This window comes from Myodes glareolus, chromosome 14 (assembly GCF_982192425.1).
Source record: "Myodes glareolus chromosome 14, mMyoGla1.1, whole genome shotgun sequence".
Lineage (NCBI taxonomy): Eukaryota > Metazoa > Chordata > Mammalia > Rodentia > Cricetidae > Myodes > Myodes glareolus.
This window is the reverse complement of record NC_142039.1, coordinates 45831836-45853352: the sequence shown is the minus strand read 5'-3', so window position 1 is coordinate 45853352 and position 21517 is coordinate 45831836. Positions and strand designations below refer to the sequence as shown.

The 21517-nt window shown below is 44.4% G+C and overlaps 1 long non-coding RNA gene across 3 annotated transcripts in view; it reads left to right on the top strand.

Annotated features, from left to right (window-relative positions):
* LOC125396337 (uncharacterized) overlaps positions 1–21517 on the top strand; it is a 298393-nt gene that overhangs the window by 100706 nt on the left and 176170 nt on the right. For all 3 annotated transcript variants that reach the window (XR_015005102.2, XR_015734873.1, XR_015734872.1), the window contains exon 3: positions 9438–9481. This is a non-coding gene — a long non-coding RNA (uncharacterized LOC125396337). The remainder of the gene's footprint in view (positions 1–9437; positions 9482–21517) is intronic.

The following is a 21517-nucleotide window of genomic DNA, read 5'->3' as shown; positions in this document are numbered from 1 at the left end:
ACAGTGCTGGAGCGCTAACAGACTGCCTTTGATTTATAGTGGTTTATAATACATGCCGTTCTTTGTACCCAGAGCCACAGACCTGCTGTTCACAGGGCATGTACCCCGAGCCCTTCTGGTGGTCAAATTTATAAAACCAAACAATAATCTTGTTGAGAAGCTCCTTAAAGACGAAATCCAGTCTCATGGCCCGGGTTTGTGCAATGTCTCACTGAGGGGCACATGCTGACAGGCCCTCATAAATGTCTTTGTTGTTGTTGCTGCCGAATGAGGGATGGAAGGGTGAGAACTGCCCTGGGAACAGAGGGCTTTCTTTCTCGTGATAGATAGGAGGAGAGCTACTGGCCCTAGAGGGGAAAGATGCATGGGCGGACATATTCTGACAGACGCTACGGCTGTGGTTTAAGAGAAAGGAAAAATGGCTGACATCATCTGCCATTTGCATCCTGGCTCTCTGCTAGGAGACGTTCAGGGTTTGAAGGTGCCTGAGATAATCACCGTGAACAGAGCGCAAAGATCATCTGTGGCGGAATTCTCCTAGCCTGCTTGGTCTCCTGCACACCTCTGCCTGCTTCTTTCCCCTCTGCTTCCTTGGCTCCCTCTCTTCCTTCCATCATTCAGCCTGCTTCTTCTGCACAGTTCTTGTCTCTCCCTTTTCCTTCCTGTAACTGAAAACCATTCTGGGAGGTGCGACTACTTCCAAGTTTCACGCATGAGCCAAGCTGCAGCCTGCCTATGTTCAGAGAGGGGAAGGACACATTTGGGTTTTGAGATATGGTCTCATGTAGTAGCTCAGACTGACAAACTGTTTGCTGTATAGATGAAGATGACCTTGGATTCCTAATCCTCCTGCCTCCACCTCCTGGGTTTATAGCTGTGTACTACCAGGCCTGGCTATAAAAATAATTTTTTTAATGTACATAGTGCATTGTCTTATAAAGATGATGGGCTGTCACTTAAATAAAACATCCTATGTGTAGAACATATGTAACTGTTAGCAGTATTGTTGCTTACTAGTATCACGTATACCGTATTTACTCACTGTGCTTTCATTGAGAAAAATGTTTCAGTTTGGGAGAAAAGGTGAGAATAGAATCCTGAGAGGCGACTGGAACCAAATGTGAGTGCCCATGCTGGGGACACATATTCAGGTTACTCCCAATTTCCAAGTTCTATTATTATTTACATTTTTATGTTTCCATAATAGGTGTTTTATGAGGTTTCTGTGAATAACAGAACAAGGAAAGCCATACACGAACACACTTTTCTATTACCTTGGGAAATGTATCGGCAAAGAGAGGAAACCTGTTCCAGGTCTCCATGCTATCTGATGCTGCTTCTCACTTCTGGGCTGCCAGAGCTAATGGATGGTCCATTCCTACATTCCAAAAGGACTTGCCCAATAGTCACAAGGATGATAGATTCAACCTAGAGGTGAGCAATGAGCATCTATTGGAGGGGGCTCACCGTAGCCCAAGAGAGTTTGTAGTTAGACTATGGACCTGCAATATTCCAACCTCTGCACATTGACTGAAGTTCTAATCAGTGAGTGAGCCTTACAAAAGGTTCTGTGGGAGGTGGCGGCTTCTCATCGGGAACTTCCTGTCATACAGTCTTGCAGCAGCGTGGGAAGAAAAGGCTTTAGCTCAGGTTTTATTTTGCAACTGGACTGAACTTTCACTGATTGCAAACAAGTCCTGTGCAAGACTGAGGTCCTACTGCACACCGCTGAGTTAGTGATTAACCTCATTCTAGTTTGTGTAGAGCAGATGATTTTTAGTTGACCAGAGAAATGAGATATCAGATTATGTTTCAACAGGGTTTTAGATATCTTTGTTCCTGTTTGCTTGCAGCACCCAAAAATTTGCTTGATGGAAAAGACATTTCATACTTAATGTGAAGACATTCATGTGTTAATGGCCTTTGGAAGTGGAGCCTTGGGAGGTCATTAGGATTAACTGAGGTTAGAGGGTTGTGTTCCCATGATGCAGTAGCGGCTACAAGAGGAGGAATAGGAGGATCTGCTGCCCTCAGTGTGCTTTTTGGTGTCCTACCATGTTCTGTGTTCTGTCCAGTGCTGCGCTAGGCCCTCACCTGGTGCTAGTCTGTGCTCCTGGAATTCTTAGCCTCCACAGTTGTGAGTCAGATAAACTCTTCTTATACATTCCCCAGGCTGGGGTATTCAACCCTAGCAGCAGAAGACACGTGGATGCACACCTGTTTTAGAGCCCCGTTTTGCTTACTAACGTCACAGAAACGCCTGTTTCGTGCGTGAGCGCTTTTTATTCTTTGTGGTGACCAGCATGTCTGCTCTGCACAGATCTTTAGAGGGAAGGATTCCGACCTGGATCTCATCCTTGCGTCCAGTGCAATCTTTTTTCCCCCTGTAATTCTAACTTGTTCTTAAACTATGTGTAGCAGATGGACCCTTATGACCATGAGTTGAAGGTGTCACCCGAGAGCTCTGGCTCTCGTTAGCAGTGTGACAGCCTTCAGGTCCCGGCCCATTTATTCCCGAACAGTGCCTGTACTTTTGTATATGGAATAGCACAGTCCTCATGAATATGCCAGTCCTCAAAGTTAGCTTTGACATGGTTCAAGGGCTTTCACATTCCTGCCTGCTCTGGTGGGTGTGCCAGCTGCAAAAATCACTCAGAGCATCCCTCTCACTCTTGGGTCTGGTGCTGAATTACCTCACTTAGCAGCATAGGGACCAAGATGGTGCAGGCTGCATGTGCCCGTCGGTCCAACCAAGGGTAGAAAATGAATTATGTCTGCCTCGACTCTCTGTAGGTTGATTTTCCTGTTGCCATCCCTAAACAATAGAGAACATCCAATGTTTGCATAGTGCTTCTGCTATGTTTGGGACTCTTTGTGGTCCAGAGGTGGTGTAAGGGCTGTGGGAAGATGGCAGTGTGGGGTCTATGCAAATGCTGCACCGTTTTTAAAATCAGGGACTCAAACTTCTCATGCAAAGGTGCTAAAATTAGTCCCTTCTGGGCCACAAAGGGCAACTGCCCTCTTCTATTGGGGCAGACAAAATATTATCTTTAGGGTCTCAGTGAAGATGGGAACACAGTAGCAGACTTCTGATATGGGAAGTTACTTTTTGAGTAATTCCTAATTGTCTAGTTATATTAGGTACAGCTCTAGGTCCTGAGAATGTATAGGCAGAGGAAAAAGAGAATTCCTACACCAAGGAAGTATTACATTGGGGCAGAGAGTCTTCAGAATAATGGTAATAAGATAAACTTTAACATAAAATAAAATAAATAATGTAGAGTTGTGCTGGGAAGGATGTTTTAGGTGGAGTGGGCGCAGGTCAGCTCCGAAGCGGGGGAAGGCATTTCAATCATCATTTCATTCCTCCAGAAGAAGTCTACTATGGACAAGGCCTGCAACTTTTCCCAAATACTCATGTTGTAGCTTGACACAGAAAAAGGCCAGATCCTTGCTGGAGAAACACAGCACGGTACCCTCTACGTCACACGGGATACATTTTTAAGAATCATGTGATTGCTTGAACCCTTTGTATATCTACCATAATACTAATAAATTAGGCAGCAAGTGATCGACAGGCAAAACGTAATAAGGTAGGACCATTGTATCAACATGTGATAATGGACATTACGGGAGTGCAGCGTTTTTCTCTTGAAGAACTCTAAACATAGTATCGACTGCTGGTGACTGAGATTGAATACTGAGAAGACCACTGTGGCAGTTCGTCTGAGAGGTCTTACTCGGAATCAGCTTTCCATGGCTTCTCTCTGACTCCCGCCATCATCTGACACCATACATTTTCTACGTGACATACTACCCAGATCACATTTTTGGTGACATTCAGAGTTCTAAAAGGGTGGAGATAGGTGTATGTTGGACGGGATGTATGTATGGCCTATGCATGTTTGTGGCATATACATATGTATAGATATGCATCCATGTGTATGTATCACAAGTGCATAGTGTGTGTGTGTAGAACCAGGGGGGCAATGTTAGATGCCTTCTTCAGCCATTCTTCACCACTGTATGTTTTGAGACATGGTCTTTCATTGAACACGGAGCTCATCAGTTCAGCTCCCCTGGCCGCCCAGTAGCCCCGGAGGGCCACTGACTCTTTCCTTAGTGGTGAAGTACAAGTGTGCACATTACACCTAGTTTTTTACATGGGTGCCGGGGATTCACACCCAGGTTCTCATGCTTGTGTGGCAGACACTTTACCAACTTAGCTTTCTCCCCAGCCCCTAGGGAGAGCGTTTGTGAACTTCAGATAGCAAGGTGGCAGAATGCTTCCTAAAACTTTACCTATCTGTCCTGTGGCCCTGTAAGGAGACATGCTAGGAAACAATTCTGGCGCTCCAGGTGCTAGCTTGTCGTCCCTCCCCCTCTGAAACATGTGTGACATCCCCGAGTCTTCGAGAGCAGAGGGAAACGGGTCCCCCCCATCCAGAGCTCCCTTCCAAGTGTCTGCCAACCGCTTTGCAATCTGCCTGTCTCTGATTCCGCTCATTATTTTCTGTGATGGTGCTGTGCGTGCTGGTGCCACACTCTGCTGAATAAATGTAGGGACAGATGGAGGTGACAGACTGGAGGAGAGGAGCAGGAGTTGACATTGAGCCGCGAGCTCTTCACAGGAATGGTCCGTATGCACGCTTCCTGGGGTGACGGGCTTGTGATTGGCATGTGGGATTGTCGCTCGGGCACACCTGTGGCATGAATAAGCTTTACAAGGTGAAGGCAAGCTGCTGCTTCTATGAAAGGCTTTTAAACACAATTGGACTTCAGATGAATGAGAAAATCCTGGGGTTGAAAAGGAATACTGTTTCAAATCCTTATATCGTGGTAGGTTTTCCTGATCTGGATTTTATTAAAAAAAAATTAAAAGAAACGACACGTTCTTTCTTTCTTTTTTTTTTAAGTGTATGAAAGCATGAGGCACGAGGTGGCCATTATGTAGCAGGCCAGGTTCGAATTGCTGATGGCATCGTGGACATTTAGCTGGCTGCTGATTGGTCTGCCTTTATTTCTCTTTGTCTTGTCTAATTTGTAATGCATTCATTCATCTACCCATTCGGCCCATCCGTCCGTCTTTGATCCCACCTGCTGATCTATCCGCCACCTCATCCACCGACGTTCAGCATGGAGGAGCATTGCAGTTACGATTAGTGCAGTTGGTTTGCCTTTCTCTCACTCGGACTTGGTTTCCTTTCGTTATACAATGCTTTGATCACTTAAAAGATCATATGAGTTTGAAAGTCTGAGATATTTTACGGTTTGTATTTTTGGCTGCTGATATCAGGAAAAGTTTAGTAAGATCAGTCAACAGACAGCTGTCACCGAACCTTCACGGGAATGAACATTGTTCGCTTTTGTGGCTGCATTATCATGTGAGAAACGGAGGCAGGGAATTAGCTCTTCTTAAAAACAGTCACTAGAGATCTAAGGACAGCAGATCCTTCCAGAGAAGTAAGAGGCCATTATGTGCCTGGAGATGGCTCCGTTGGCACAGTGCCAACTAAACACAAGCACCAAGTACCCATGTAAAAAACTGGGCAAGTGTAGAGACAGGCAGAGCTCAGGGGTCTGCCAGCCTAGACTACTTGGTAAGTCTTAGTCCAGCGAGAGACCCTATCTCAAAAACAAGCCTGAAAGATCCTTAGGGATGCTATCTGAGGCACAGGCACACAGACACACAGGCACCCATACACACATGAACATAAGAACATGTGTACACACACACACACACACAGAGAGAGAGAGAGAGAGAGAGAGAGAGAGAGAGAGAGAGAGTCACCCTCACAACTGTCAGTAAACTGGCCCAAGCAGGGACTTTTGGGGGCTAGAGCATGGGTCCCCAAATGGTCACAGGAGAAACCGGGTAGGGGAAGCTAGGTTCAGTGGCACAGAAGGGCACCTTCTGCAGTCTTTATTTGTTCTAAAGGGAGGGTTTGTGCAGCGGCTTGAGCAGAGGAGTCCATGTGGGGAGGTGTGTGACCCCAAGCCTTTCTGACACTCTGTGAGCTCATAGGCCTCCATGTGGTACCCGGCCAACTCCACTCCCCTGATGCCTCCCTCAGAGAAGCCCCTGAGAGCTCCTCCTCCAAGGCTCTGCACTAAGGGACAGCACAGCCCTGCTCCTCCCTCCCTCCACCCGTCTGATAATCCTGCTCCTTTCTCTGGATTTGAAAAAGGAAACTCCTTCATCTTCCTCTCCTTTGCTGTTTCCTAGATTTTAACCCGTTTTTCTGTGATTTAAAAACTTCTTCAGTCCAATAAACGGATCAGTAGGTTTTTTTGTGTGCTTTGCTAGTGAAAAATATAACATCCTATTTAGATTAAAACAGTCTGATAGCCACACTTGAAAAGCACATCCTGGTAACTTGATGAATTCCTCCTTTTCCTCTTTATTCCTGGTATCCTGGGGTGGCCTACTGGTGGAAAAAAATACTATTTGATTCTCCCTGGGTGGTCAGGGAGGTCTTGTAAAGACTCTTGTTTGTTTTGTGTGAGCCTTCAAAGACATGCACGCTTTCCTCCATAAAGATGTACTAAGAAAATCGGGATTTTTTTTGAAGTCTCTATGTAGAAAGGGGGATTCAGAGCAACCATCTTCCTTTAGAACTGCAAGCTAATGTGATTAGAGGGGCTTCTTTGACCAGGAGCCTTTGTTGTTTCTGTCTGTGGTCATTACCACCAGGCTGATGGGGGAGGTTTATGATGACAAAAACCATCTTCACTTGCTTCCCCGCCCCCCAAATTCTTCACACACACGAACACTTTAATTCTAAATCTACATTTAATATGTCACCTGGGCTTTTGGGGAAAACAATTAAGAAATAAGGGTGGGGGAAATGTGTATGTACGTACACTTGTATTTGCATGTATGTGTGCTTGTGTGTGTGTGTGTGCACATGCATACATGGGTGCCCCTGCCCTTGAGTGCACATGCACATGCGCCTGAGGTGTGCTCCAGGGCAGCTCTTTTCAGGCCAAGTCTCCTGCATATCCCAATTAGTGAAGACCCCCTGCTGCGGGGAGGAGAAGAGTCTGGGTTTGCATTAGGGCCAGCGAAGTGTAGGATGCTTTTTCCTGCAGTCTCTGCAGAGCTGTCTCATTAGCACCCCGAGGTCAGTGGGAAGCTGCTGCCTTGTGCACAGTTGCTATTTTCTGCTGTGCATAGCGCTAGCGACCGTTTTATTTACCCAAGCTTCTTTTCTACATTTCAGAATATTAATTGTATGTACTTAATCGGGAAGGCTGATAATGCTGAATTGTTTTCAACCTGGAGGGAGCCCGAGCAGGTGTGTCCTGGATATGACTGCTGATCTATCAAACGATTTTTCCTGCTCCCTGATTCACGGGACACATATGCTTTGCCAATTATGGGCAGCCCAGTATGGAGAGAGTGACCTTGAGCCCTAGAGAGAGTTCTTGACTGTCTTTTTGCGGCGTGTCCACCTATTGATGATGCACCACTGCGCTGGCCCTGGTGGAAGGCTGTGCATTTCTAAGCCTTAGACAATTACTTCTCCTGCAAAACCAAAAAGAAGCCACTCCGAAATAGCCGAATCTGCCCTGAGTCGCCAAGAACTTGGCTCTTGGAACCAGCTTTTTAGAAAATAAGTACTTTCTGGTGTAGCTACTAGAAACGTAAGGGATAACAGAACTTCCAAGTTCCCTTTGGTGTCAAGAAAACTTGCTCATATGAACTGTGTGTGTGTTTAAAGGAGAATATTTGAGAAAGACAGATACAGCTTTTTGGAATTTTTTTTTTTTGAAACAGGATTCTATGTAGCCCAGGCTAGCTTAAAACTGTCTTAGTACCTAAGGATGACCTTGAATTCTAGATACCTGTTTCTCCCCTACTTCTCCAGTGCTGGGATTTTAAGAGTGTATAACCGAGCCTGGTTAAAAGTGTTGTTAGCAAATTTTGTTCTCTACTCTGTTGAGTAATTATTTTGTAATCAAACACATACTCATAAAATGGCCGAGTTTAAAAAGATAAGCCTGGCCATAGAAACAAACTTGACCTTTGATATAATCTTGCATTTCTTTTTAAGTCCTGGAGTCAGTGCTCACGGGGGTTTTGGTGAGACAGCAGCGATAGAACGACCCCAGGGTTTGGCATATGGTCCTGGCAGGACAGTCCCCTCTGAGGTCATCAGCCGGGGTGATCTGTGTCTGCCGTTTCTACTTTCGTGACAGGGATAGTTTCTTGCAAATCCTCAGCTGCGGTCTCTAGAGTCTCTGTTGCTGTCTGTGCTGAGTTGTGTAGGTCAGAGGTCAACATCGGATAGCATTTGTTTTGTTTTGTTCTGTTTTGGTTTTAGAGACAGGGTTTCTCTGTGTAACAGCTCTAGGTAACCTGGTGCTTGCTCTGTAGGCCAGGCTGGCCTTCAACTCACAGAGATCCACCTGCCTCTGCCTCCCGAGTGCTGGGAATAAAGGCGTGTGCCACCACTGTTGAATATCATTTCTTAACACAATCTCTCTCAGTTTTTGGAGACCAGTGTCTCTCATTCTGGAACTCACGCAGGAGTCTAAGCTAGTGGACCAAGAAGTTGAGGAATCTGCTTTCCCAGCACCAAGAATACAAGAGCATGCCACGGTGACCAGCTTTGAAGTAGGCGCCGGGAACGGAACACAGGTTCTCATGCTTGCTGAACCGTCTCCCCAGCCCTATTGACACTGGTCTTACTAAATAGTTTTAAAGGCTAAATGAAATAAGCAGTAAATCGCTAAGGTCAGGATTGGTGAGACAGCTCAAGGAGGAAGAACACTGCTCCCCTTCCAGAAGACCCTCGTTCAATTTCTAGCACCCACATGGCACCTCATAACTCTCTGTAACTTCAGTTTCAGGGGAGTGCAACTCCCTCTTTTGTTCTGGTCTCCGTGGCTGTCTGGCATGTAAAAGGTACACATACATAATGTAGGCAAAATGCCCATACTCATTTAAAAAATTATTGGGGTACATCACACACAGATGGGTACTGTGTGTAAATCCCCCCACTCCCCACCCCTCACCTCCCACCTCCAGCCGGGGCATCCCAGGACGAATGATTTCCCCAGTGTAGTCAAGTCCTCTTAGCTTTGAGAGTTACTCTGGAGAAATCTATTACCAGATCTTGAAGTCTAGGCTTGGGTTGGCTATATGTCCTGCAGGCCGTGCCTGAAGAGTAGTCAGACTGATGCTGAGCCCACCCTTGCTGAAGGCTTCAGGCATTGCCCCAGAACTGGGAGACAACCTGCTGCGAGGCTGTGGTGCGGCTCTAGGACAGTCAAGTGCAAGGCCAGAGTTAGGGAAGAATTAACTGACAATCTGTTTTCTACATGGTTCTCTGAGGACTTTTGTACACAACAGAAATATGTGTGAAACCCACCCTACTGGACTGTCAAGTTTACTATTTTAGTGTGTGACTCAGTTTCCCTTTCTCTCCTAGTACTCCCAGGTGGCTGCAGAAGCCTTCGCACCCAGCATGTTCAGGTAAGAGATTTTTTTTTCCTGGGTGGGGGGAATTTCTAGATGAAACATCTTTGGGATTCTGTGTGTGGGTCCAGCCTTGCTTTTGCCTGGGCTATCCCAAAGTCCCAGATGAGCCCTCTTCCTTCTCTTCCTCTTCTCTTCACAGTGATTTATTTTGAGTGTCTTTTTCTATTGCTTTTTTCTATCACAATAGCCTTACTTTTAGTTAGTCATATGTGTACCTTATGATGATATGAAACATGCATCATTTAATTAGCATCTATTAAACCCCAATTTTAGGCTGATGTTTACCTTGGAGGAAGCAGGCAACTCAGTTCGCTCCTTGCTAGTTCTAACTACAGCTCTCTGAATTTTTTTTTCTTCCTTGCGAGTCTCTTAAAGATGGGCATAGTTTTATTGTTTTTATCCCCTTTTTTTGGTTTTGTTTTGTTTCATAAACGTAAGTACCATTTCTTTCACCCTGTGTAGTAGCAGTCATAACTAAGTCCTATCCGGCATGTAGCCAGTGTAGCCAGAGAGTTAAATCCAAAACAGTTGGCCACGAAAAGACCAGCCGCCATCATATCACAGGTGAGCAGCGAGAAATACAAATGTTAATTAAGACTGAAGATAATTAGACCCCTCCCCTGACCAGTGAGCCCGTGATTCGAGCTGTGAGATGTTGTAACATGCCTTCCAGATGATTCTGAAGGTGGTGGAGTTAGGCAAACCACTGGTAATCAGATGTTAAATTTTAAGTTCTCTGTTCACCCTATTTTGCGTTTGCCCTTGTGTTTACCGTGAGAACACATCCTGAAGCACTTCAGATTCATAAGATCACAAATGTGTTTTTACTCTGCATCACCTGGATGGCTCCAGCCTTCCATTGCCTTCTGGCACCCATGCCATGACGGCGGCTGTCTCCAGTTGGAGGGATACAAGCTCAGGCTGTGTGTGTTATGAAGTGTATTTAGGAGCTGGGGTCAGAACTGGTGACCATGGAGACAAGCTTCAGTAAGGGCATATTTTCAGATTTTTGTTTCTCAGCTGCTGACTGGTCATCTGAATTACTTGCTTGACCCCATGAAATTTGCAATTTCGTTGGGATTGGCAGGACTCCGACTGCAGTCATGGTTTGGAACCTCTGGTGAAGGCTGCTTTGAGATTAGTCTGGGAAGTGATGAACCTCTGCAGGCCCTTGCAGGCCTTTACCTGTTAAATGAGTAAATGCTTTGAGAACTTCAGTTCCTAAGCTGTAAGGGACCTGAGCTAAGGGTGATTCTTGTGCTATCTCTGGGCTTGCTGTTTTGATTGGAGCTGGTGTTCACCCTTCCATGATATCCAGGCCAGTATGTGTCCAGGTAAGAAGATTTTTGAGCCTGGTTTCCTAGTTGTCTGTAGGCATCTTCAGTAGACTGTGCCTTTCTGCAGCATGCACATGGGATCCCCTTTCACTTCTGTCCTTCTCTGATTGTAAGTGGACACAACCCCAGGCCAGGGACTCTGAGAAACCCACACTGTGGAGCGTTTTCATTTTTCTAAGACTATCAAGGGGGCCCGAGCTTTCCTTGCAATCTCCAAAATTATGGAAAGGAGAAGTTGAGCTGTCTTTGTTGATGGAGTGCTGAAACAGTCCACAGAGAAGGACTGCGAAACAAGTCTTCTGAGATTCTTGGCAGGGTTTATCACCTGTCTCTCCCACCCCAAGCTTCTGGCAAGCGTGATTAGAAATTGACTCGAATCCTTTAAGATTGCTTGCTTGCTTGCTGCTGACTCTCGGCAGTTAATTCGCCGTCTCTCACACGTGTTATCCCCAAATCACAGAACTCATTAGAAATAAACAGCATGAATTTGGTCAGTCACATTTTCAGGATTAGCCAGATGTAAATCTGAGTTGCAGTTGGGAGGTTTCCTGCGTGTCATTTAAAAATAAATAGACCTCTAGCCTTGAGTAGAAACAGTTTTAAAAAAAATCCTAGAGGAAAAACATTTTATTTTTCCAGTTTAAAATAAAATGGGTTGGAGGTGTTTTTTTTTTGTTGTTGTTTTTGTTGTTGTTGTTGTTTTGATCATCAATGCTTAGTTTATGCCGTACCATTTCTGTCTCCCTGCTGATTGCGGATCGGGTAGAAATAAAGACCCGGGTTCATTTCTCAAGATGGGAAAGTTTAATCAGTTCAGAAAATCATTTGGAACTGATAGCGGAGGTCTGAAACCTGATTGGAGCCTCCCTGGTAGAGCAGGCCTGACATCTCCGCTGCTCCAGTAGGTTGAGACAAGAGGGTCTCAAGTTTAAGTTGTAAGCAGGCTGTAGAGTGAGTTAATTCAAGGCCAGCCTGGACAACTGAGCAAGACCCTATCTCAAATCAAAGGTTCAAAGAAGACTGGGGATGTGTAGCTCAATGGCTACACATGGCTACACAATAGCTAGCCCCAGCTTTGCAAAACATAACAAACAAAATCTACCTGTGTGGTCTTGGGCAGCTGTTTCCTTCTGGGGACATCTATGTATTTCCCAAGCCATTTTGTGAGAAATCCTAATTCTCTAAGAGGTTACCTAAATTGTATTGACCTTAACCATGCTTGGTTTTCTGGCTCTTCCAAAAAAACATTTCTCACTAAGAGAGGCAGAAAGAATGCTTTTTCCCTCCACGTGATTACAATATATGATTCATGTGATTAGAAAATTTCTGTTTTCTGTTGATACGCAGACTTGCTGCCAGCAGTACAGAATATCACATGCCACCTGTTTCTAATTCCAGCAAAACCTGTAATCAGAATGAGTGCAAAATACTGTATCGGCTGTGTTGGTTAGGAATCTAGAAAATAATTCAAATCTATGGAAACTTTCTATTTTTCCTGCGGATCATTATAAATCAGGTGTGCATGCAAATGCCAAGGGCTGGTGTGAGAGCTGGAAGGTGCCGTGGCCTGCTTGGGATCAGGTTGGCTTCTAGAATCTCCAAATTGGATAGTTACTATATACTTACACACACACACACACACACACACACACACACACACACACACACACACATTTTTAAACAAAAATGGTTATTTGTAGCCTGCCATAGGAAAAACCTCAGCTTAATCAAAGCCAGGCGTTACTGTTCTCTTAAGCGTCTTCTTTCCTGCAGCCATTCATCTCCCATTCCTCTTCTCACCGCGATGGGAATTTCAATGTGCCGTCCTTGGGTTTTGGAGAAGTAAAGATAATTTGCCTCATTAGCTTTTAGTGAAAATAACAGAAGAAATAACTGGCCAGCTCTGGCGGCAGTCCTGGTCCTCTGAATCCACTCCATGAAAGTGTGTGGTTGAAGGTGTGAGGGGTGCAAGCGTGATCGGGCACCTCACCGCTGCTTCCGGGGAGTCGGTGAAAAGGGACTATAAAATGCCAGGAAATGTGGCTGCAGGGAAGGACACAGAGAAGGAGAAATCGCTCTGTCCTTATTCCTGTCAAGTCTTGTCAGTAAAGCTTGAGAAGCAGACGCTGAAGTGGGAGAGCCAGACCGTCTGGGTCCCTATGATCTAATCAGTGCCTGCACTCGAGGCTAGCGACGCGAGATCTTAGTGGGATTAATCTTATTGAAATTTATTAGGCTTTGCCCTGACAGTGGAGATTATGGATGGCTCAAGTTCCCTTTGGAGACTGTGGCATGGGCTGGACCCTGGAATTTTTGGCAGCATGCTATTCTTACTGGTCTTCTTCTTAGCATTGCAGGTACCAAACAGAGCACAGGTTCTGAGGCCTGGCTCACATCTCAGCCCGCTGGGGAGTTTTTCCCATTAATTTTCGGTCGTTGGCGTGTGCACTGTTTTCTCCTGAGGTGAGAGAGCATGAAGCTTTCTCTTCTCTCTTCCCTCCTTTCCGACTTTCCATTTCCGTCTCCTTTTCTTCTTCCCTCTTTTTCACCCTGCATTTCTCCCTCCGCTCTTCCCTCTCTCCCTTCCATTCTTTTTAAAATGAGAATAGAGTAGACATTGGTTCCTGATTCCTTAGCATTTTTCTCTTTGCTCAGAATTATCTAGCTGAAGTTTTTTTTTAAGACTTTGCTTATTTATCCATTCATCACTTTGTGGGGAGGAGGCAGCACGCTTATGACATTGTGCACATGCGCGGGTCACATGACAACTACTGGGAGCCAGTTCTCTCCTTCCAGCATGTGGCTTCCTGGGATCGAACTCCAATCATCAGATTTGGCAGCAAGCTCCTTTACCTGCTGGGTTATCTTTCTGGCCTGCGAATGGTTTCTGTAGTTCAAGGTTACTGAGAGCTACTTTTTTCTCCTTGTTCTTTGTACAACTTGCAGGAGCTAACGCAGTAATTTTGTGGTTGTTATTTTGGTGTTTGAGACAACATGTCCATGACTTGAACTCCGGATTCTCCTTACTCCACCTCCCAAGTGTGGCTGAGATTCTGAGTGTGCAACACTAAGCTGGGGTGGTACATTTGTATTTCTTACATTGTAACAAGCCTAACATAAACTTCCTGCTGAGGGTTGTGCATTGCTGGCCTTAAGTTTGCTAACAACATTGTATAGCTGTGAGTACTACCCATCCCCAGAACAGCTTCATCATTCTAACCTAAAGACACATGTACCAAACATCAACTTTATTCCCGTCTCCCGCCAGCCCCTGACAACCCATTCTCCCTGCTGTCCTTGAGTTTGTCTGCTCACGTCAGTGGAGACATGCAGCATTTGTTCGTCTGTCGGTGATGTCCTACCTGGGGAAGCTGGTCTACCCGGAGATCCTCTTTCTAAAAGCTGAAAGATAATCCACGGTAAACATATAGCACATTCTGAGTTTCCACTCATCCATGCAGAGACACTGGTTCCTCCCACCTTTTAGTTCCGTGAATAACGCTGTAATGACATGTGCTCATTGCCCCTCCCGATTTTTGACCTGTTTAACTATAAAAACGTCTCTTTCCAATTATTTGGTACTCTCTGGATGAGAATGGCCTTCGTAGGTTCATATATTTGAGTACTTGGTTTCCAGTTGGTAGGACTATTTGGGAAAAATTAGGAGGTATGGCCGTGTTGGAGGAGGTGTGTCACTGGGGATGGCTTTGAGGTTTCAAAAGCTCATGACAGGCCCAGTCTTGTTCTCTCTGCTTCTGTCTCTCAGATCTGGATGTGAGCTCTCACCCAGATAAGCCTAGGCCGTCTTCCTGCTACCATGCTCCCTGCCATGATGGCCACGGACGCCAGCCATCTGAAACTGTAAGCCCTCAATAAAGTCTTTCAGAAGTTGCCTTGGTCAAGATGTCTCTTCACAGCAGTAGAAAAATAGCTAAGACACTCTTTGATGCTGATTTAATGTATTTTTTAAAAAAAATACTTTATTTAATTTTATGTGCATTGGTATGCGGGTGTCAGATTCCATGAAACTGTGTTATAGACGGTGTGAACTGCCATGTGGGTGCTTGGAACTGAACCCCAGTCCTCTGGATGGGCAGCCAGTGATCTTAACCACTGAGCCATTTCTCCAGCCTGATTTAATGTCTTAAAATATTAATTTTATAATAAATATTTGTATTTCTGTGACTGTGGCCAGTCTAGATTGTGAAGAACTCTCAAGCTTTAGTAGATAGGTAAGTATGTGATGATAAAGATGCTCTGAGAACCTGTGTTTTGCAGAAGAACTATTTTAAAAAAAAAAGTCCATGTGGGAAATTCTCATACGTAAGGAATGTTGTTGCCTGTTACCCAGAATAATTAAACTGTAAAATGATTTGCAAGCCTTACATCCTTTGTGGGACTGGGGAGCTGGCTCGCTGGCTTTGCGTAAAGTGCAAACTCTGCAGCTATGAGCATCTGCGCTCAGCAGACCTGTCACCCGGGAAGGTGGCATTCATCTGCAGTGCCACCTCTGGAAGGCAGAGAGGAGAATCCTACCAGCTTACTGGTCAGCTAGTGTCCTCCGGGTCTCTCAAAAAAATAAGGTGAGAGCCACTCACCACCCCCACCTTTTTGTTTGACAAAAATCCTGCTGAATATGATGCCTGTCCTAAGGTTTATCTCTTGAGAAGTTCAGTAAGCATTCACCCTGGGAATACATATGAAGCATGCATGCTAGCCATATTTTTTATGTTTTCGTCCTTCTTCTAGGCTATCCAGGAGGATATGACTCCTTCAGTAGCTCAGGCATAGCAAGGTGGAGAGCCCCTTCTCATAGCCAGTGGTGTGTGCTGATACATGCCGCGGTCAACGCTGTAGTATTCCTACCAGCTGCCACAATGCAGTGTGTGGGCGATGTCGGGTACCGTGCAAGCCTCAGCAAGTGCAATAACTTACGGAATCCTGACCTCCCCGTGTATTTGATGCCACTCTGACTTCATTTTATAAATGGTTAGAGTGAGACAGGCAGAGCTTAACTTGTCTTGGAGCCATGAAATTGGCCAGGCTGGCACTTGACCCCCCCCAAGCCACTGAGTTCAGACCATGTGTCTTTGACTGCCGTGCCATTCTGACCTGGTGCTTTTCTGTTGATCTCACGGATAAACACTGCGGACAGCATTCCTTAGAAGACAAATTAGCTGTGATGGAAAGAACGGCTTTTAAGGTCACCTCTCCACATCATTCCAGGAATCGGTGCTATTCTAGCAGGTCACAAAGGGACTTAACCGTTTGCCCCCTAGGATGGAGATTTCTTCTGTACACAATGCCCTTCATTTCACCTTTAAAGGTGAAGATAGTTCACAGAGAAGGGGATTTACAAAACCATGCTTAGCGTTTTAGGTTTTTTTGTTGTTGTTTTTACTTCATTCCAAATTTACATTTTGTGAATATGATATTTTATCAGAAGTAAGTTACACTTACAAATTTGGTAGTAAAAACATTGTCAGGCACATCAGTTATGCCCATTTCTAATTGAGGGTAATTCTTCTTTTAAAAGAAATTAATACTTAAAGCAAAGTGAAGCAAAACAAAAGCAAAGAAACCAAGTTGGGCGGTGGTGATGAATCCTTTACTCCCAGCATTCCTTGAGTTTGAGGCCAGCCTAGTCTACAGAGTGAGTTCCAGGATAGCCAGGGCTACACGGAGAAACCCTGCCTCGAACCACCCACCAATAATCAAAATTTTTCTTTTTTATTTCGTTTTTATTGAAGATGATTGGCAAATAAAAATTATATGTAATTCATGGTATATATTTTGAAGATTTGACAGACATTATGCACTGGCATGACAATCAGATGAATTAGCCCACCCTTCACCATGCCTAGTTACCATTTTGTATGTGTGTGGAAATCAAGAAGAGGACACTTAAGGAACACACTTGGCAAATTTTAAGTAAACAGGATAGTATAGTGAGCTGTAGTCCTGGTGCTGTGTGTTTGAACAACAGAACATTCCTTTTATGATGGGATGCTCACACTGTCGAAGGGATACCGGCCATTTCCTTTCAACACCATTTTACTCTTTAACTCAAGAATTTGAGGTTGCTTTTTAGGTTACACTTACGACTGGGCTCATACTTAACACGGGTTTTCCTGTGTCTGCCTTCTTTTATCTGGCATAATTTGTTCTAGGCTCATCTATATCATCACAATTTGCAGCGTTTCCTTTTGTCGGGGTGAACGTTATGCCATGGTTTGGTTGCGTATGTGTGTGTGTCTGTCTGTAACTCATAATACTGTAGTGTGTAAGCTCCACTATTGCTGGCTCTCAGCCCTTTGACCACAGCTACTCTAAATAAGGGGTCTCATGTCCTCGCCTGTCCTCAGGGTCACTCTGTAGCAGAGGCTGATTTTAAATTCCTGGCCTTTGAGTCTCTCCCTCCCATGTGCTGGGATTACAGGTGTGTGCTTGCATACCCCATATCATTGTGGTTTTCGTTCGCCCTTTCTGGATCTTTCTGTTGGCCATTTATGCTCCTTCTTTGGAAAACTATCTTTCTTCACTTTTGCTTTGTTTTGTCCTTAAAATGTATTGAGTTGTATGAGTTCCTTTTAAATTTTGAACATTAACCAGTTTTTGAATATATGACTTACAGAAGTTTTCTCCATTCTCCTGGGCTGTTTCTTCATTTTGCTTGGCTCCTTTGCGGAGCAGAAGCCCTTTCGTGTGACGTAACTCCACTCATTTGGACTGGATTTGATACACTTTTAATATCATAATCCAAGAACCTCTGCCTAGATTGACTTTGATTAATTTATAATTTGAGGACTTATATTAAAGATATTAATCTGTTTCAGGTTAATCTCTATGTATGCAACCAACTAAAAGTGCAGTTTCATTCCCTTACATATGGCTCTCCAGTTTTTCCTAGTATCATTGTTGGAGAGGAGAATGTTTCCCTGTGTGTCCTTTCCCTTCCTGGCTGTGTGTCATGGCACTACTAGCAATAGCTGGGCTTCCCCTTCTGTTCCACCGACTGATAAGTCTGTTTCTATGCTACCACCAGCCAGTACTGAGTACTATAACTCTATGGTAACACGTGGGACTGGAAAGGGGATTATGTTTAATACAAGTGATTAAGGGTCTGAAAATCACTTGCAACCACTTCTATATAAAACCATTGAAGGTCCATATTTATATCTGTAGACCTAAAGGAGTCTTTTTTCAATTCCCAAGAATGCTCTTGTGGACTTTACAGAGTTCACTGCAGTTGATGCTCACTGAATAGCTTTTAAGTTACCAGGTGTTCTGTGAGGTGTACTTTTTGCTGCTGTTTGACTTTTTAATGGGCATTGGTGTTTTGCCTGCATGTATGTTTGTTTGAGGGTGTTGGGTCCCATGGAACTTGAGTTACAGACAGTTGTAAGCTGCCACATGGGTTCTGAGAATTGAATCTGGACTCTCTGGAAAAGTAGCCAGTGCCCTTAACCACTGAGCCATCCCTCCAGCCCTAGGTACTGGGATTTAAAGATGGGATGTTATGGTAACAGTGACTGTGCACAGACTCGTGTGATGGGGAGCCCCAAGGCTGAGTGGAGAGTGGTAACTTGGTTCCATCATCCTAAAAAGATGTTTGGCGAAAACTGGCAGGTGAGGCATGGGCCAGTTCTGAAGGTTGAGTATGAGTTTTCTGGGCATAAAGACTAAGGTGGTGGGCATAGTGTGACCAGAGAAAGTGCAGTCTGGGATATTCCCTGGTTGAAAATATTAGCATTAGTTACAATGTGGCCTTGCAGGTTCCACCTGTTAGAGTCATTAGGTAGAGGTTTAGGTCTGAATTTAGGTCTGAAGCTATTAGATGGAAAACAACTCATGAGTTTAAACAACTCTTACTACAGCATTTGGCTATACATTCTTATCATTTTTCTTTTTGACTTTTTAAGACTATGTTTCATATATCCCAAGCTGGCCTCAAACTCCAGTATATATAATGCTGGCCTTTTATGAAACCTCCTGCTTTTACTTTCCATGTGCTGAGAGTATAGGCTCCCACCATCAGGTCTTGGCTATTTCAATTAAAAAAATTAAAGGAGTTTATGAATATGGGTGTTTTTCCTGACCATATGTTTGTGTATCATATATGTTTGTCTGGTACCTTCGGAGACCAAAAGAAAGTATCAGATTCACTGAAACTAGAATTACAGACAGTTGTGAACTGTCATGTGTGTGCAGGGAATGGAACCTGGGCTCTCTGGAAGAGCAGCTCGTGTTCTTAACTGCTGAGTCATCTCTCCAGACTGTCTCTAATTATTTATTTAGATCTTAATTCATATCTATGAGTGTTATGCCTACACATGTATGTCTGTATTGCGCATGTGTGCCTGTTGACCTTGGAGGTCAGAAGAAGTCATAAGATTCCCTGGAATTGGAGTTAGGGATGATTGTAAGCTACTATGTGAGTGCTGGGTCCTCTGTAAGACAAGTGCTCATAACCACTGAACCATTTCTCTAACACTGTCCAGCTCCTCAATAATGGCCTTTTAAATCTCAAAAGTACAGATTAATCCAGACATTTGGGAGACTGAGGCAGGAGGATAAAGGTGAGGTAGTGGCTATCCTGGGTCACACACAGAGACTGTCTCAAGACAAAACAACAAAGCACAAAATCAAATCAAAGGCAAAAAAAAGTCTTCCAAACTTGAACTCTTCTCTGTGAATAAGTGATAATTATTGTTTCTCTTCAGAGAGTTAGCATGGTTAGAAGTGCTTATGACCATATAAATATAACTTCTTCAAAACATAATTTGGTCTTGGTTTGATAAAGTTTCTTGTTCCTAGCAGATACATTGGGAGTCTAGGACACTGGAGGAAGAAAGCTGATATTTACTGAGCATCTAATTTACCATTTCATTTTGTTGTTCTAGCCCAGTGGTTCTAAACCCGTAGGTGGAGACCCTTTGGGTGGGGTCAAAAGATCATTTCACAGGGGTTGCCTAAGACCATCAGAAAACATAAATATTTACATTACGGTTTATAACTAGAAAAATTACAGTTATAAAATAGGAATAGAAATAATTTTATGCTGATGATCAACACAGCATGGCAACTGTATTAAAGGGCTGCAGCATCGGGAAGGTTGAGAACCACTGTCCTAGCAACACACAGAATGGTGCATAAATAATGAGAAGTTCAGGGCTCACTTTACACTGAGGATGTCATCCTTTTCTCTCCCTGCTATTCCACAGCTTTTCTCCAGTCACCTGAGAACCTAGCCACTCCCTCCCCTTTTTATATTTCTTGGTAGTGAGCCTAACCTTTAATGGCTGAGCCATCTCTCCAGCCCACCCCTCCCCTTCTTAACTTGGTAGTGGAAATGGTGTTTTGGGATGTTGCCCATTTATGAAAGACACATAACAGTGCTTTACAGAAGGGTGTTGACTTTTATGTATAGCTTAGCCCAGCTGTCCTCGGCATGCAGTTTGCTTTATTGAAGCTTTGAGTCGTTATCTAGCAAGTGGCAATTATGGTCGTGGTGATTCCCAGGTCTGCTGTGGGAACCAAATGGAATGGACGGTGTAAACATGGTGCAGTGTCTCGTTCATCCAGAACGTTCCTCCACAATGACTTTTTTTTTACTTCTTTGGGGGCAGGGTCTTTCATGCCTTTCCTATCTCCAGTGTGAAAATACTAATACTAATTTTGTAATGTAAAAATGTAACTTTGTGAGATGATGCGATACTGGGAAGTGTGAATTGGCCACTCTTTTTCCCTTCAAATTCCGAAGAGGTGTCCTGACTGCCCAGGGCACCCAGCTGCTTTTCCTAGTATGTGACGTGCTGCAGCATACCTCACCTTTGGTGGGGATGATTGCGTTCCCCTGGGAACCATTACTGAAAACCTCAGGTGCCAGCTCCCAATGGGAGTGTATGCCATGTTCTAGGGGCATCATGGTTTGGTTCACATCAACGTGCAACTATGTGGGGCAGACAGAAATCTCTGAGGAAACCATGTGTGTCATTCACATTCACTACATATATGACCTTCTGGAAAATCATAACTTGGAAATTATCCTCGCCTTGTGAAAACCAGAAAGCTTTTTCCACTCCACTTGCTCTTTGGAGTGGAGTGGTCGTAGAGGTCCCCATAGATGGCAGCTTTCATTTTGATGTTATGCAGGTACCATTCTTTCTAAGAAGGCCCCGAAAAAGGCATTGCTGCACTTCGCCCCCACAACTGTATGTGGTTTTTCTTCTTCTTCTTTTTTAATCCCCAAGCGTGATATCCGTCATGTCATCACAACATCCCAAGGGCTATGGTCCCTGGGAACTTCAGAAGAAAGAGAAACAGGTTGATTCCATGAAAGGCATTTCAGGAAGATCTTGAAGAGCCTGTGTTTGAGACACTAAATCACAAAGTACGCACTGACATGTAGTATTGTACTTCCAATTATTAACTGTCTTTCCAATCACATGGTGCTGCGTTTTGCATCAGGAGACACATCTGTCCTCCCTTAATGCAGAGGAATTAGCATCCGTCTCAGTCATTGGTAGGCTGGCTGAGCTGTTACCACCCGCCACTCGTGATGATTGATGGAGATTCTTCAGGTAGAAGATGCTGACAGCTTCCTTGGGATTCTTTCTTATCTGGAGTTTTGCTCCTTAGTTTCCTATTCCAGTTATGAATAATCCCCTTTCATGCTAGTAGCCATAATCAT